General features: G+C 47.1%; 1 long non-coding RNA gene across 2 annotated transcripts in view; it reads right to left on the bottom strand.

The window, feature by feature from the left end:
* Positions 1 to 13522, bottom strand: part of LOC139758444 (uncharacterized) — a 50973-nt gene that overhangs the window by 13319 nt on the left and 24132 nt on the right. Inside the window, exon 3 of one of the 2 annotated variants that reach the window (XR_011714823.1) lies at positions 791 to 1049. The exons of the other annotated variant lie outside the window; for it this stretch is intronic. This is a non-coding gene — a long non-coding RNA (uncharacterized lncRNA). The remainder of the gene's footprint in view (positions 1 to 790; positions 1050 to 13522) is intronic. 2 annotated transcript variants of the gene reach the window in all.

The raw sequence follows: 13522 nt of genomic DNA, 5'->3' as shown, positions 1-13522 counted from the left end.
CACACACACACACACACACACACACACACAAGATGCTGTGTGGCATCTTATGGCGTTGGCTAATGAGGTCAGTAGGAACAAAACGTTTGGGAGGTGTTAACCGTTGTTTACAAACATAGATAAGACCAATATGGGGGTTTTATGATAGCAGATGAAGATATTAATATTAGATAAGAGGATTAACGAAAATGTATGTTGTCGAGAAGATAAACTCCCACACGTCTCAGATATGTTCAGATGGTACAATAAAGAACACAGTTTTGGCTTCTCTTTGTTCAGGGTCAGTGCTTGTCCCCATGTAGACCACTGTGCATCTCTCTTCCTCATTAATTCTGACCTTGCCTCGGTTTCATATCTGTCATTGTTTCCTTGCCTCAATAACATCATTACCTCCAGTCCACACTTTAATCATAGAAATATTCTTACGTTGTTACTTACACAAATATTTCCCAACACGTCTGGAGTTCGCTCATATAACATTCAGAAACTAGTTACTAATTTTTCCTCGTCTACTATTATGATCCCTGGGGATAGGGGAGAAAGAATACTTCCCACGTATTCCCTGCGTGTCGTAGAAGGCGACTAAAAGGGGAGGGAACGGGGATCTGGAAATCCTCCTCTCCCGTTTAACTTTTTCCAAAAGAAGGAACAGAGAAGGGGGCCAAGTGAGGATATTCCCTCTAAGGCTCAGACCTCTGTTCTTAACGTTACCTCACTAACGCGGGAAATGGCGAATATGTATGTGCTAACAACCAGCCACCGGTGCCCTCAAGTGGAGTGAGGCTCTTACCCTGATTGACCCTCTCAGCAATGGCGAGGGTGGACAAGTCCCTGGGTCTCACTGGCTTCCTTCGGCGTGGCCAGGAGTGAGAGGTCCCTAACTTCGCAAGACATGGCCAGGCCGTCAGAATCATGCCTCACCCAGTGATTGAACACAGGACTTGTTCCTTTAGGTGTTTGTGAAGCTGTTGTTCTCACCGACTCTCCACTGCCTCGTCCTGTACTGATACCTCGAGGGGAGAGTGAACGAAGATAGAACCGAGTCATTCCTAGAGAGAGAGAGAAGAGGCAGTTATTAAGGAGCGTGTGGAGGGAGGTGCGCATGTGCAGACTCAGGCGGGTCGTATTTGTGTCATGATTGTCCTGCATGACCTTCCACCCAGCAACCTGCCCACCAGTAACTCCCCGCTCCCCACCCTCCTGACTCCCCTTGGCACTCCTGTCGCCTCCTGCCTGTACTACCCCTGAACCTTCAATATGGCGGGGCGGCCACACAATACATGGAATGTGTTACGGATGGCGGCGGTGAAGGGCTTCATGTTGAGGGAGATTATACCCTGCTTGTTGAACCCAGTGAGTTAAACAGGAGGAAGGGTGTAGCTTGTGTCTGGCCTTCCATAGCCCGGAAGTGTACCATCGTTCCACTGTTTAAATATAGGAAAAAAATAATTTTGGTTATGAATAATGGATGAAGGTTACCTTGATTAACACCACTCTCAACCCCACTCCATAACAACAGCCATCACACATCTGGCCCCTTACACTCCTCCCACCCAGCACTGAGGGACGGATCCTATGTGCATTACCCCAAAACGTGGCTTTGGGTGAATGGAAGCCACCAGCACATGACTATGTGTGGAAGGAGTCTCCTAGCACACGTTTGTGGATAGACGGATGACCCTGGCGTTTGGTTGTGGGTAGACGTATGCAGCTTAGCACTTGTGGGTGGGTGGATGGAAATCACTAACACCTGGTTGTGGGTGAAAGAAGACCTCCCAGCACCGAGTTGTGGATTGAGGGAGGTCCACCTTCATGGCTGTGGGTGAAGAGAGGCTCCTAGCATCTGGCTGCGGAGAAGTGGCCCTCAGCAGTTGGCTGTGGGTCGGGGCCACAGTTCCTGACCTTGGGTGGAGGAGTGGCCTCCCCAGCGCCTGGCTATTTGTGGGGGGAAGCCTCAGCCCCAGTCGCCGGGCAACTTGGTGGAGGGTGGCTTCCAGTAGCTGTCTGTGGTGGAGGTCCCTCACCACAGTCCCTCACAGACATCCCTCAGTCCCTCACAGACATCCCTCAGTCCCTCACAGACATCGAGATAATGAATATGAGCGAGCATGGCCGTTCTTCTACGTTCTGGCGCTATCATGGGAAACGGTGAAGAAGTATGAAAAGAATTCACTATTATTATCATTGGTATAATAATAATAATATCAATAAATAATGATAGATAACTAATAATGATAATAATAATAATGATAATAAATAATAATAATTATAATGATAATAATAATAATAATAATAATAATAATAATAATAATAATAAATGATAAATAATAATGATAATAATGACTAATAATGGTTATGGGAACCCGTCCCAGGCAAGGTAAAGTCTGCTATGCGGTCAGCACAGCAGCAGCATCTGTGCTATCTAAGCACATGCTGCTGCCATCTAAGCAGTGCCTGTCTCCAGGAACGTTAGTGAAGCAGCTGTGCAGAGATGGCGTCTAGAGAGGAGATAGGGGGTGGGAGCGCCAAGTCGGAAGTGATAAGCGTAAGATTGTAGTCAGAAGACCACCCTACAAGGGCAGATATTATGTTTGTGGTAGGGGGAGGTGAAGAGGTGAAGATGTCGTGTGTGTTGGAGGAGTGAATGTGATGGTTACGAGCTCGTGTTCAGTTATTTGTTCCAGGCTTTTAAGGAGGGAAACAATTAGGTCCTCACTTCCACTGGGATCATCCCTAATAAGGCCTAACCAATCCATGGTGTACAGTGAAATCCTCTTTATGGAGGATTTCAGGGCACACATGTGAGGAGAGCATTGCTCCGTGCAGGAGGTCAGATAGTCGAATAGTTATACATGTTAGGAGAATTTTGGATGACAATATACGAAACATAAAACTAAAGGTATAGAAAGTACAAACATTCTTAGCCAGTTGACTTTAAAACTAGGAGACTGTACATTCAATACATGTTTCTGTACTACAGAAAACACAAACACCACCCATGGAGCGGACACGATGGCAGATATTATACTTACAGGTCGAAAATTTCAACGCCCTTGGATAGCAGAGTTTCAGAGAGAAGATCCGGGGGAAATTAGAACTGTTGGTGTTTTATTGGAGAGTTGAATCCGAGACAATGTTGCAAAGAAAGTCCAGAAACAGTCTCACTCACATGATGACAGTTGTAGGGACCTGGGAGACGCTACTGTCACCAGTCTCTGTGGTGCACCTGGGAGACGCGTCCGTCACCAGTCTCTGTGGTGCACCTGGGAGAAGCTACCGTCACCAGTCTCTGTGGTGCACCTGGGAGATGCTACCGTCAACAGTCTCTGTGGTGCACCTGGGAGACGCTACCGTCACCAGTCTCTGTGGTGCACCTGGGAGACGCTACCGCCACCAGTCTCTGTGGTGCACCTGGGAGACGCTACCGTCACCAGTCTCTGTGGTGCACCTGGGAGAAGCTACCGTCAACAGTCTCTGTGGTGCACCTGGGAGACGCTACCGTCACCAGTCTCTGTGGTGCACCTGGGAGACGCTACCGCCACCAGTCTCTGTGGTGCACCTGGGAGACGCTACCGTCACCAGTCTCTGTGGTGCACCTGGGAGACGTTACCGTCACCAGTCTCTGTGGTGCACCTGGGAGATGCTACCGTCACCAGTCTCTGTGGTGCACCTGGGAGACGCTACCGTCACCAGTCTCTGTGGTGCACCTGGGAGATGCTACCGTCAACAGTCTCTGTGGTGCACCTGGGAGATGCTACCGTCACCAGTCTCTGTGGTGCATCTGGGAGACGCTACCGCCACCAGTCTCTGTGGTGCACCTGGGAGATGCTACCGCCACCAGTCTCTGTGGTGCATCTGGGAGACGCTACCGCCACCAGTCTCTGTGGTGCATCTGGGAGACGCTACCGCCACCAGTCTCTGTGGTGCATCTGGGAGACGCTACCGCCACCAGTCTCTGTGGTGCATCTGGGAGACGCTACCGCCACCAGTCTCTGTGGTGCACCTGGGAGATGCTACCGCCACCAGTCTCTGTGGTGCATCTGGGAGACGCTACCGCCACCAGTCTCTGTGGTGCACCTGGGAGACGCTACCGCCAGCAGTCTCTGTGGTGCATCTGGGAGACGCTACCGCCACCAGTCTCTGTGGTGCACCTGGGAGACGCTACCGTCACCAGTCTCTGTGGTGCACCTGGGAGATAACTTGGGTTGTGTACCTTTCTTCTTGAGGCGTCGGGGGAACTGACCTCTACCCATGTCACCATGATTTTCCAGGCTTCATTAAAGCAATTTGCTGGCAAATGGCTCGTCAGGCGATCCTCCTTATCCTGATCAGCCTCCACGATGGTCCGTGTAGCAGCTGACGTGTACAGCAGTGGCGTACCTGTACGTGTTTGCACAGTGGAACATGTGGGTGTCTGAGGGAAGTGGAGAGGGTTGGGAGGTGGTCCACGTGACGACTGACCACCACCACCATATCTGCTGGATCATCACCAAGTTAATGTTATTGATACCAAGGGCGACGCAGCGTCCTGACACTGATCACTAGCCCTCTTAAATCGTCTCAAGTCACCTGTCACACCACCGTTGACGACGTCCCAGGGATAAAAGTGACATACATGAAGACAACAGCAGGTGAGGACGGTGTGAGGAGGTGGCATGACGTCGTGGGAGCTAGACTCCGTTTGCCCAGCCGGCCTCCCTGACCAACACACTCCAGCGGAGGGTAAAGCAGTGTGGAGGTGGTGCTCGAAGCGTGGCTGGCTGGCCATCATGCTGTTATAGTAATGATATACAGCGAAGCGTCTCATCATGACGTAGAACAGGAGCGAACCCCAGGAAGGGGGCTGCTCGACCGAGACATGGTAGGAGGGACGTTCGTCCTAGAGCCGCGTATCATGAACCACTGTTGAATTATGCAGCAGGTGACGCAGGAAGCAACGAGTGGCTAGCAGGATGCTGAAAGAAGCAGGCTGCCACCTGATACAGGTGTGTGTGTGTGTGTGTGTGGTGTGTGTGTGTGTGTGTGTGGTGTGTGTGTGTGATTACCCATTTGTACTTTACGGAGAGGGAGTTCTACACCCGTGGGACCCCATCTCTTCAACCTTCTCTATCACAAAACGTTTTGAATTTCTGTTTGCTTAGATAACCGTACCTTCATTCGCCTACCATTCCCTTGCTAAAAAAGTATTTCCTCACATATTTTCATAATAAATATGTTGCTTAATTGCATGTTATAGCTTATAATTGTTCTATCCCTACCTCTCTCGAAGAACTGTTCGCTGTCTGCCGTTTGAAAAACTAGAAGATTGTAATCAAGTCGTCGTTCACTCTTCTCTTTTCCAAGGTGGGTAAGTTTACAAACTTTCGCCTTTCTCTGTACCTCAGCTCTTGTGATTCTAGTACATCTTTGTTCTTCTCCTCTGAACCATTTCAGATCTTCAGCTTCTTTAGATGTGGTGATCAAACTTGTGAAGTAACTACGTTTGGCATTATGTAGGATGTAAACAGCTTGCTAAGTAATGTCTTATCCATGTATTTGAATAACCAATTTTTTGCCGAGACAGGTGGTCTCTCTGACTATTCATTCTAAGGTGAGCTCTGGCGACATATTCCTGCAGCTTGTGTCCTACGAGATGATACTTTTATCGAGGTGTTGTTTCACTGTGCCCATACTTGTTACTTTCTATCAACTTGGTGTGAACTTCATCAACCATATATCAGACCAACTCTGTAGAGTATCAAAGTCTTCTTGTAAGGTGACGCATTCCCTTAGTGGTTTCACTTCCCTCATGACCTCAGCATCACCTGCAAATATATCCAGGAGGGAGTGCCTACCTTCAGGCATGTCACTTCCATAAATCAAGAAGTGTAATGGTCCCAGAACAGAACCCAATGGCACGCAACCGGTCACCGTAACCCCTTTTGAGGAGGCTCCTCTGACATGCGTCCTTTCTTCCCTTCCACTTACATAATTTTAGGTCCATCGAAGGAGTTTTCCCCCTCATTCCTTCCAGGTGATCTAGCGTCTTAATCAGCCTCCTGTGTGGTACAGTGTCAAATGATTTCTTGGCAGTCCAGACACGAACAATCTACCAACCTTCCCCTTTTGTCTAAAGGCCTGTCTACACGAGCGGGCCTGATCGGCGGGTTTGCCCGTTAACGGGCAAATTCTGGCGGGCCTGCCCGTTAATGTTGTCCACACGACCGAAGTGATGAACAGCCGGGCCTGCCCGACGATGTTGCCAGTAGCGGGTGGAGTGCGGTACGAAAACCATGGTGCCTAGCATTGTCTAGAAAAAGATTTTGTGCTCTATGATGATAGCTTTGTGTCTCAAGAAGAAAAGGATATGGTGTAAAGATTGGTTAAAGAAAAGAAGTATGTTTGGAAGCACTGCAACAATACTTCATGAACTACAAAGTAGTGAGGAACACGACTTCAGAAATTACCTGAGGATGAGTGTAAGCACTTTTTACATCGTATCAAAGGTGGAGCCATACATAGTGAAGAAAGACACAGTTATGAGAAACAGCATTACAGCAGAAGCTCGTCTGGAAGCAACTCTGCGATTTTTAGCAAGTGGGTCTACTTATTCGGAGTTGCAGTACAGTACACGCATATCAAAGCAAAGCTTGTCCCGCATAATGCTCTCTCATCTCCGCAGCAATAGCCTTCACTGCTGTTATGCGTTTGTCTCTGTTCTTATAGCACTTCAGCTTCACATTCCATAAACATGGATTCTTACGATAAAGGTCAATCAAAGTACTAGTAAGTGCTTTAGACCAAAAAATTGTTGGTGGCTCACTAGAGTTATCCTGGGCTGCCATCGTTAAATGTTCACTGTGCTACTATGCCGTGGGATGTGGGATGAAGGCCCGCTGTGGGTTCACGATGTTATCTTGCGTCTGGCAGGGTAGAAACTCCAGCTACCGGGCACCAGCTCAGTGATTTCGCTCGGCGGGCTTTCGGGCAATTTGATCGTTTGCCCGTCAAATATGCCCGTTAACGGGCAAGCCCGCCGATCAGGCCCCCTCGTGTAGACAGGCCTTAAGACATTTGTTACACCTGACCTCCTTCCCGTATAACTATATTGTCTCTCGGGTAATTTCTCCATTGTAAAAAGTCATCCGTTTGTCTTCTGATTATCTTTTCCAGCACCTTACAGACCTCACACCAGAGTGAGACGGGTCTATAGAACAGTGCCTTTTCCTGGTCTTCCTTCTTAAAGACATATATGACGTTTGCCCCTTTCCACTCTCCTGTCACTCTGCCAAACTATTCCTTGAGGTGTATCTTGTAATTCCCCGTACAGAGGACCTAATAAGGTCGATGTGAAGACAACAGAGCTTCGTGGCAAGAAGTCAAACAGTCGGAAGACTTGTACATAACTGGAGGACCTGGAAGGGAAACAAACGAATCACAAAAGCAAAGTGATCAAAGATCGAGAGATATTGAGTCAGATGACATCAAAGTTAGGAGACTGACGATCCACGAGGCGATAGGTCTCCGTGCACTACACAGTCACCAGCTCCATCCTGGAGGAGGAAATGATTATAGAGATTATAGTTGGAGATCTGATAGTGTAGAGGAGAGGCAGCCTTGAACAGATGGATTTCAGAGATAAATGAAAAAAAAAGAGGAATCAATCTGAAAGTGTTTGACTGAGGGAGTGGTGGAACTGGACCGCGAATGTTGCAGAACTGGAGCTGTGGTGGCTATGGAAGTCGGGTGGATCCCGGTGGCGTTATGGCGGTCAAGTTGGTCCTGGGATCCGCCTCAATCCTTCTCGACCGGTAGCGCGCGCCGCTCAGGATCCTTCGTTTTCCCACGACTTTGGAACGCTAAGTGAGGATGAAAAGAATAGAAAATGAAACTAATATATTTACGAGTTATGTGTTGTTGTTGTTGTTGTTCGTTCTGTATGAAAAAGATTGGGGTTGGATGACATCAACTCACATGTGGTTGAGGCAAGGGTAAAAAAGACAGCGATCTGGGCCTGCAAGAGGGTACGTAGCAAATGCCGCAGCGCTGCCTCACTGCGCCGCAGCCGCTATCACTCCCGACACCCAGGTGGGAGTACCTCCTTGGTTGGCAGTTGCCTGCCACCCACTAGTATTACTACAGGATAGCAGGAGCAGTAGATGACACCTGCTATAATAACATTATGCTATTATGATGTAATAATATGCGATAATAAAGGCATCATTATATAATGATACACTTATGCTATAAATGACGACAGTATACTATAATGATACATGTAATTATACCCATCATATCACTATGGTTACAGATACGTTCACCTGGTATATCCTTATCTTAGAAAGGGAAGTATACAACAGGATTTACAGTGACACGTGTTGCAACATTGTGAAGTATCGGGCCCCTAGCCCACGGTGTGGTCCTGGTGAGCGCCCCGACCCACGGCGGGGTCTTCGTGAGCGCCACTACCCACGGTGGGGTGCTGGTGAGCGCCCCGACCCACGGTGGGGTGCTGGTGAGCGCCCCGACCCACGGTGGGGTGCTGGTGAGCGCCCCGACACATGGTGAGGTACTGGTGAGCGCCCCGACCCACGGCGGGGTCCTGGTGAGCGCCCCGACTCACGGTGGGGTCCTGGTGAGCGCCCCGAACCCACGGTAGGGTCCTGGTGGCCGTAGTGATCCACGGTGGTGGCCGGTATAGCCACCAGATGTGACAGGTAAGGGCCCGGGACAGACCTGGTCTTGCTGCTGGGTGTGTGCAGCTCTCGGGACAGCCAGGTGTTTACCATAAGGCAACACGGTATCAAATGAAGTAAGTGTGTGTGTGTGTGTGTGTGTGTGTGTGTGTGTGTGTGTGTGTGTGTGTGTGTGTGTGTCGCGAGCCCGGGTGTCGACATCCACCACGGGACAACCCTGGCGCAACACCTCACTGGTTATGACTTCCCCCTGCTGCCAGCAGCACCAACGACAGTAATGTGGTCGGGACAGTGCCAACTAGCCAGGTACAGGGGTGTTGTCCCGAGGCCATCCCGTCACGATATGATCTGATCTGTGCCACCATCAGCGGCTGGGTTATTCTGCAACCCAGGCGCATCCTGTCACCTGTAGCGCAAAGGGATTACACAGATCGAAAAGGGTGTTTGTTAGACCCCAGTAACTTGAATGATTATCACATACGGTACGATGTTGATTCACTACATAAACTTACTGTCTTACGCAACAAGGAAATATTGTCGTAGAATTTAAGGTATGTTGTTTGTAACACATACAATGTTGTGCCATATCTTGCAGGGCTCGTTTAGCCCTATCCTTGAAATGCTTTATTTTCTCAGTCTTATACATAGTGTTGTAGTTGGTGTTCAGATATCTGTCCACAAACTGTACAGGTTACATGATTAACACGAGATAGGTCCACTCTAGTAAACATATTACCATTGGCCTGGATCACAATGGCAGCATTCCCATCTCTCCCAGTGGCAGGGTTGAGAAAGCCGTCAATATGTATGCACTGAGATATGTTACTTTCAACCTGGAGTCTCTGTAGATATTTTCACTGGTTTTAGCCAGATGTTGAAGGTGAAGAGAGTGAGTGATTAGTTCGTTAGGAGGATAGATAAGAATGGTAATGTTGGAGGGAGTTATGTGTCAGGAAGGCAGGAGATGCTGCTGTTGATTCTTAATGTTGCTCAAGTAATGTACTCCAACGTTGTCATGTGATCGGCTGTTATAGATTCGTTTCTCTTATGCTGTAATGTGTCTGACGAGACAGCATCACCTGAATCACCAGACAGAAGTTTCAGTCTATCTTAAGATTGATCTTAAGAATTCTGTTCTCAGTGTTGGGTGTACTTTGATCTCTCACACATGTTGAATACTGTGGTGGTCTTGAGACAACCAAATATAATTCATAAGGCCTCTGTTTGCATTTCCAAGTTCATTAATACCTTTAATGTTATGTAGGACCAAAGCTGGTGTGTGGTAATCTATGAGACATTATTTACACAAAGTACATCATTTTCACATTTGTCATATTTGTACCATCAATTGGAATATTCCATGAGTCTCCAAGCGCTCTGCGTCTGTGTATATTACCGATTTAGTTATTGTATAGGAGCTTCAGTGCTTGGGAATGTAACACCAACATGCTTAAAAACAGGAGGCAGTCGATGGGTCTTTCAGCAGTTTTCATTTTTGATCATCTTGGTTCTCTCTGCAGAAATGATAGGGCCGAGGCTATAACAGATTGTGTGTATGCAGTCAAGAATGGTTTGCATTTCACGATATGTTTTGGTGTGTACGTGGTTATGATCAGCTTAACTAATAGTGATATTCCTGGGACTTTGAGATGAATTTCAGTAATGCATTAACCAGTAAAGCAAACAAGGTGGGGCTTAGTGCTCCAACTTGAGGAATGCCAAGTAGCATATCTTTAACTTCACGTTAGTAGCCATGGAATAATACAACACACTCTGTTGGAGAAACATTCTAGTAACCAGTGTAGGAGTCGACCACCTATACCCATCTGCATTACATATTACAACATAGCTCGCATCTTAGCAATATTAGATGCAGCTTTTAGGTCAAGAAATGCGACGTCCTTGGGTCATCTGTCCCCATGACTGGTGAAAGTAGTAGTGATACAGTTGTGCACGCTTTGGCCATGTGTGAAGCCATTAATATTAGGTGACATATGTCTGATTATTTTGAGCACCATCCTCTCAGAAGTTTTGCATTGACAACTTGTCAGAGATGGGGGCGAAATTCATCAGGTTTGGGTGTTTTGGTTTTGGTACAATTCCTCTCCTGGTTCATGATGAGGGTAAATGACCCATAACTCATTTACACCTTTAATGATAGGTTACCAGGTATACGTCATATAAATCTAACAATGTCATATGACACCATCCACCTCGGGGGGCAATACTCAGTAAATGGCACATCAGGGTCATCATGTTGCTTGTTAAGTATGAGCTGTGCGAGATCATCTCTGTTGTAGAATACATTCCAAATCTTCCGATCACATCTTGCTCAAAGCTGGAAGCTTGAGCCCGTTTCGTGATCAGTTCACCAGCCTCTTGCAACGAGTTAGGACGAGATTCTCATTTGTTTTTCTTTCCAGTGATTCTCTTAATATCTCTCCAAGTTGGTCTTGAAGAACGTGTTGAATGAATCCACTAATAGACTGTTACTAGTCATTTTTTTCCCCAAGTTCAGTCACACGTTGGTGCCAGTGATGTTTGAGATAGTTTCAGGATTTAGTGTTTTCGAAGTCGTCCAGTATATTTACCTCGTTTATTCGTCATAGATCTGATGTTTTGATTTCGGGGTGGATCCCAGTACTGGTGTTGTCTACGAGGTACCTTCCTTCCACTCTTTGAAGATTGTTTACTGTTCTTAAAGAAATGTTTACCATCTCAAGACTGATATCAAATGTTAGCACATACCTGGCCACATAATCTTTGCCACCTTTCTGACATAACATCCGGGAACTTAATATGTTGTCCTTGTTTCACAGATAACCTTTTTTCAGTTTGATTCTTATTGATCATCTGACCATCATCAAATGCATCTCAAGAGTGATATAGATTTCTTTAATTTAGTGTTAGTGAAGAGGTCACCCAAATTGTTGTTGTGGCGAGAGCTGAGGTTCCTAATTAAGACAGTAGCTTCAGTGTGAGCAAAATCGGGAGACTCTGTGTGGTGGTGGAGAAGGAGGGCAGGTGTACAGGCATTTAGTCTACTGAGCGTAGATTTGCCGACATGTCCCTGATGACGTGGTACTGGAAGCCATTCGGCTTTTGGGAGGAGAATGGTACGTACACGAGGTACTGAGTCACAGTTTCCCATACATCAGACAACTTGGTATAGGATTATAGGAGAACGTGAGGATTTTTCTCTCAAATCCTCAGTCATCCGTTTCTTACGCTACCTCGCTAATCGCGGGAAACTACCAACACGTAGGGGGCTGAGAGGATTATAGCATTTATAATCGGTGGTTTGTGCTGAGGTTCACCAGGAAGTGTCGGCCATGTCGCAGACACATGACGTTAGTGTCTTCACTCAAGATTTTGTGGTGTAGGTCAGGAATTCAAGCTTTTTTTTTCATCTCACAGAGGCAAATGCTCCAGCTGAATATTATTCCATCTCTCTAAACCTGTCTGAAGCTCCTGTCAACCATAACTTTTATAGATGGTTTTGATGTTCGTGATGATATTCATGATGACGTCACGTCTGCCAGCATTATACAAGCTTAGCACAGCTTTTCTTACGTTGTCTAAGTGGTGAGCTATATGATCGACTTCCCCATTCCTCTACCATGAGCTGTTTAGGGATTATTTTCCGAAGCAGATTTTCAACTGGGGTGTCATTCATCTGCCTGTCACCCTCGCTGTGTAGTACCACAACACCTGCCTGTCACCCTCACTGTGTAGCACCACAACACCTGCCTGTCACCCTCACTGTGTAGCACCACAACACCTGCCTGTCATCCTCACTGTGTAGCACCACAACACCTGCCTGTCACCCTCACTGTGTAGCACCACAGTTCGCTGCACATCTGACTGCGGTAACATGTTTATCATCTTCCCAGTTTGTAAGAGCGTTCCTGCTTTTGTTTGTGTTCAGTAACTTTCTTGCTCAGCTTCAGCCATTCCTTGCAGACTACGTATGTATTGGAAGAAGTTTTCCTCCCAGTCGTCGCCATGTTTAGGTGTTCTTGTGACCTTGTTGTGCACAACAACTTAGTCCTTACCAACTGCACTTGATCCGTAGATTCATGCAAGGTTACCTTCTGTCATCGGGTACAGATGTGCGGCAACTATGACTAAACAGATGCATTTTCTCACAAAAATATAATTTCTTGTGTTTGGATTCGATAGCTGAGATTGTTTTCTTCATTCCGTTTTGACATTTCTTTCATAACTTTTTCTCGAATCTGAAATTCATTATTTTCTAGACCAATGATTTCCACAACGTGTTGTGTGGGCATGGCAAGTGGAGACCGTGTCTGCAGGCAGACTATACCCATCTGGTTGGGGTTGAAACGGGTCAAGCTTAGCTGGGCAGATATCTCCTGCGGCTGTCCGTCTGGTTACTGACGTGGAAGTGTTATAGTTAAGGGGAGCCTTGATGCACAGCCCCGACTCCGGACTGTCTACAGTTGAGGCAGTTTTCATGAACAGACACCACCCTACCTTGCTCGAGTGTGTCGAGTTGATGTTGACGATTAGCACAAGTGTCATACCAGGAAGACCTGACACGACAGGTGTTTGCAACATGATGCCATCTGTAACACCGGCACTCTGGAGGGTGATGAATATCCAAGATATCGGAAGGCACCAGGACTGCGAATTTCCTAACTAGGGTGTTCCGTTACCAATCCAGTCAGCTACAATTACCTCTTATCCTTTGGATTCGTTTAACATTCTTGGTGTTTTCTTTCCTGAAGGACTGTAGGGTCTTGGAAGTTACCAAGGCCCAAGACAGTCTTTGTCTGGGTGTCCAGGGAGTTGTGCAGGATGTATCTTCATTGTTATGTCCTCAG

The sequence above is a fragment of the Panulirus ornatus genome, chromosome 30 (genome assembly GCF_036320965.1).
Source record: "Panulirus ornatus isolate Po-2019 chromosome 30, ASM3632096v1, whole genome shotgun sequence".
In the NCBI taxonomy this organism is placed as follows: Eukaryota; Metazoa; Arthropoda; class Malacostraca; order Decapoda; family Palinuridae; genus Panulirus; species Panulirus ornatus.
The sequence above is the reverse complement of the archived record's forward strand: the minus strand, read 5'-3'. Positions and strand labels throughout refer to the sequence as shown.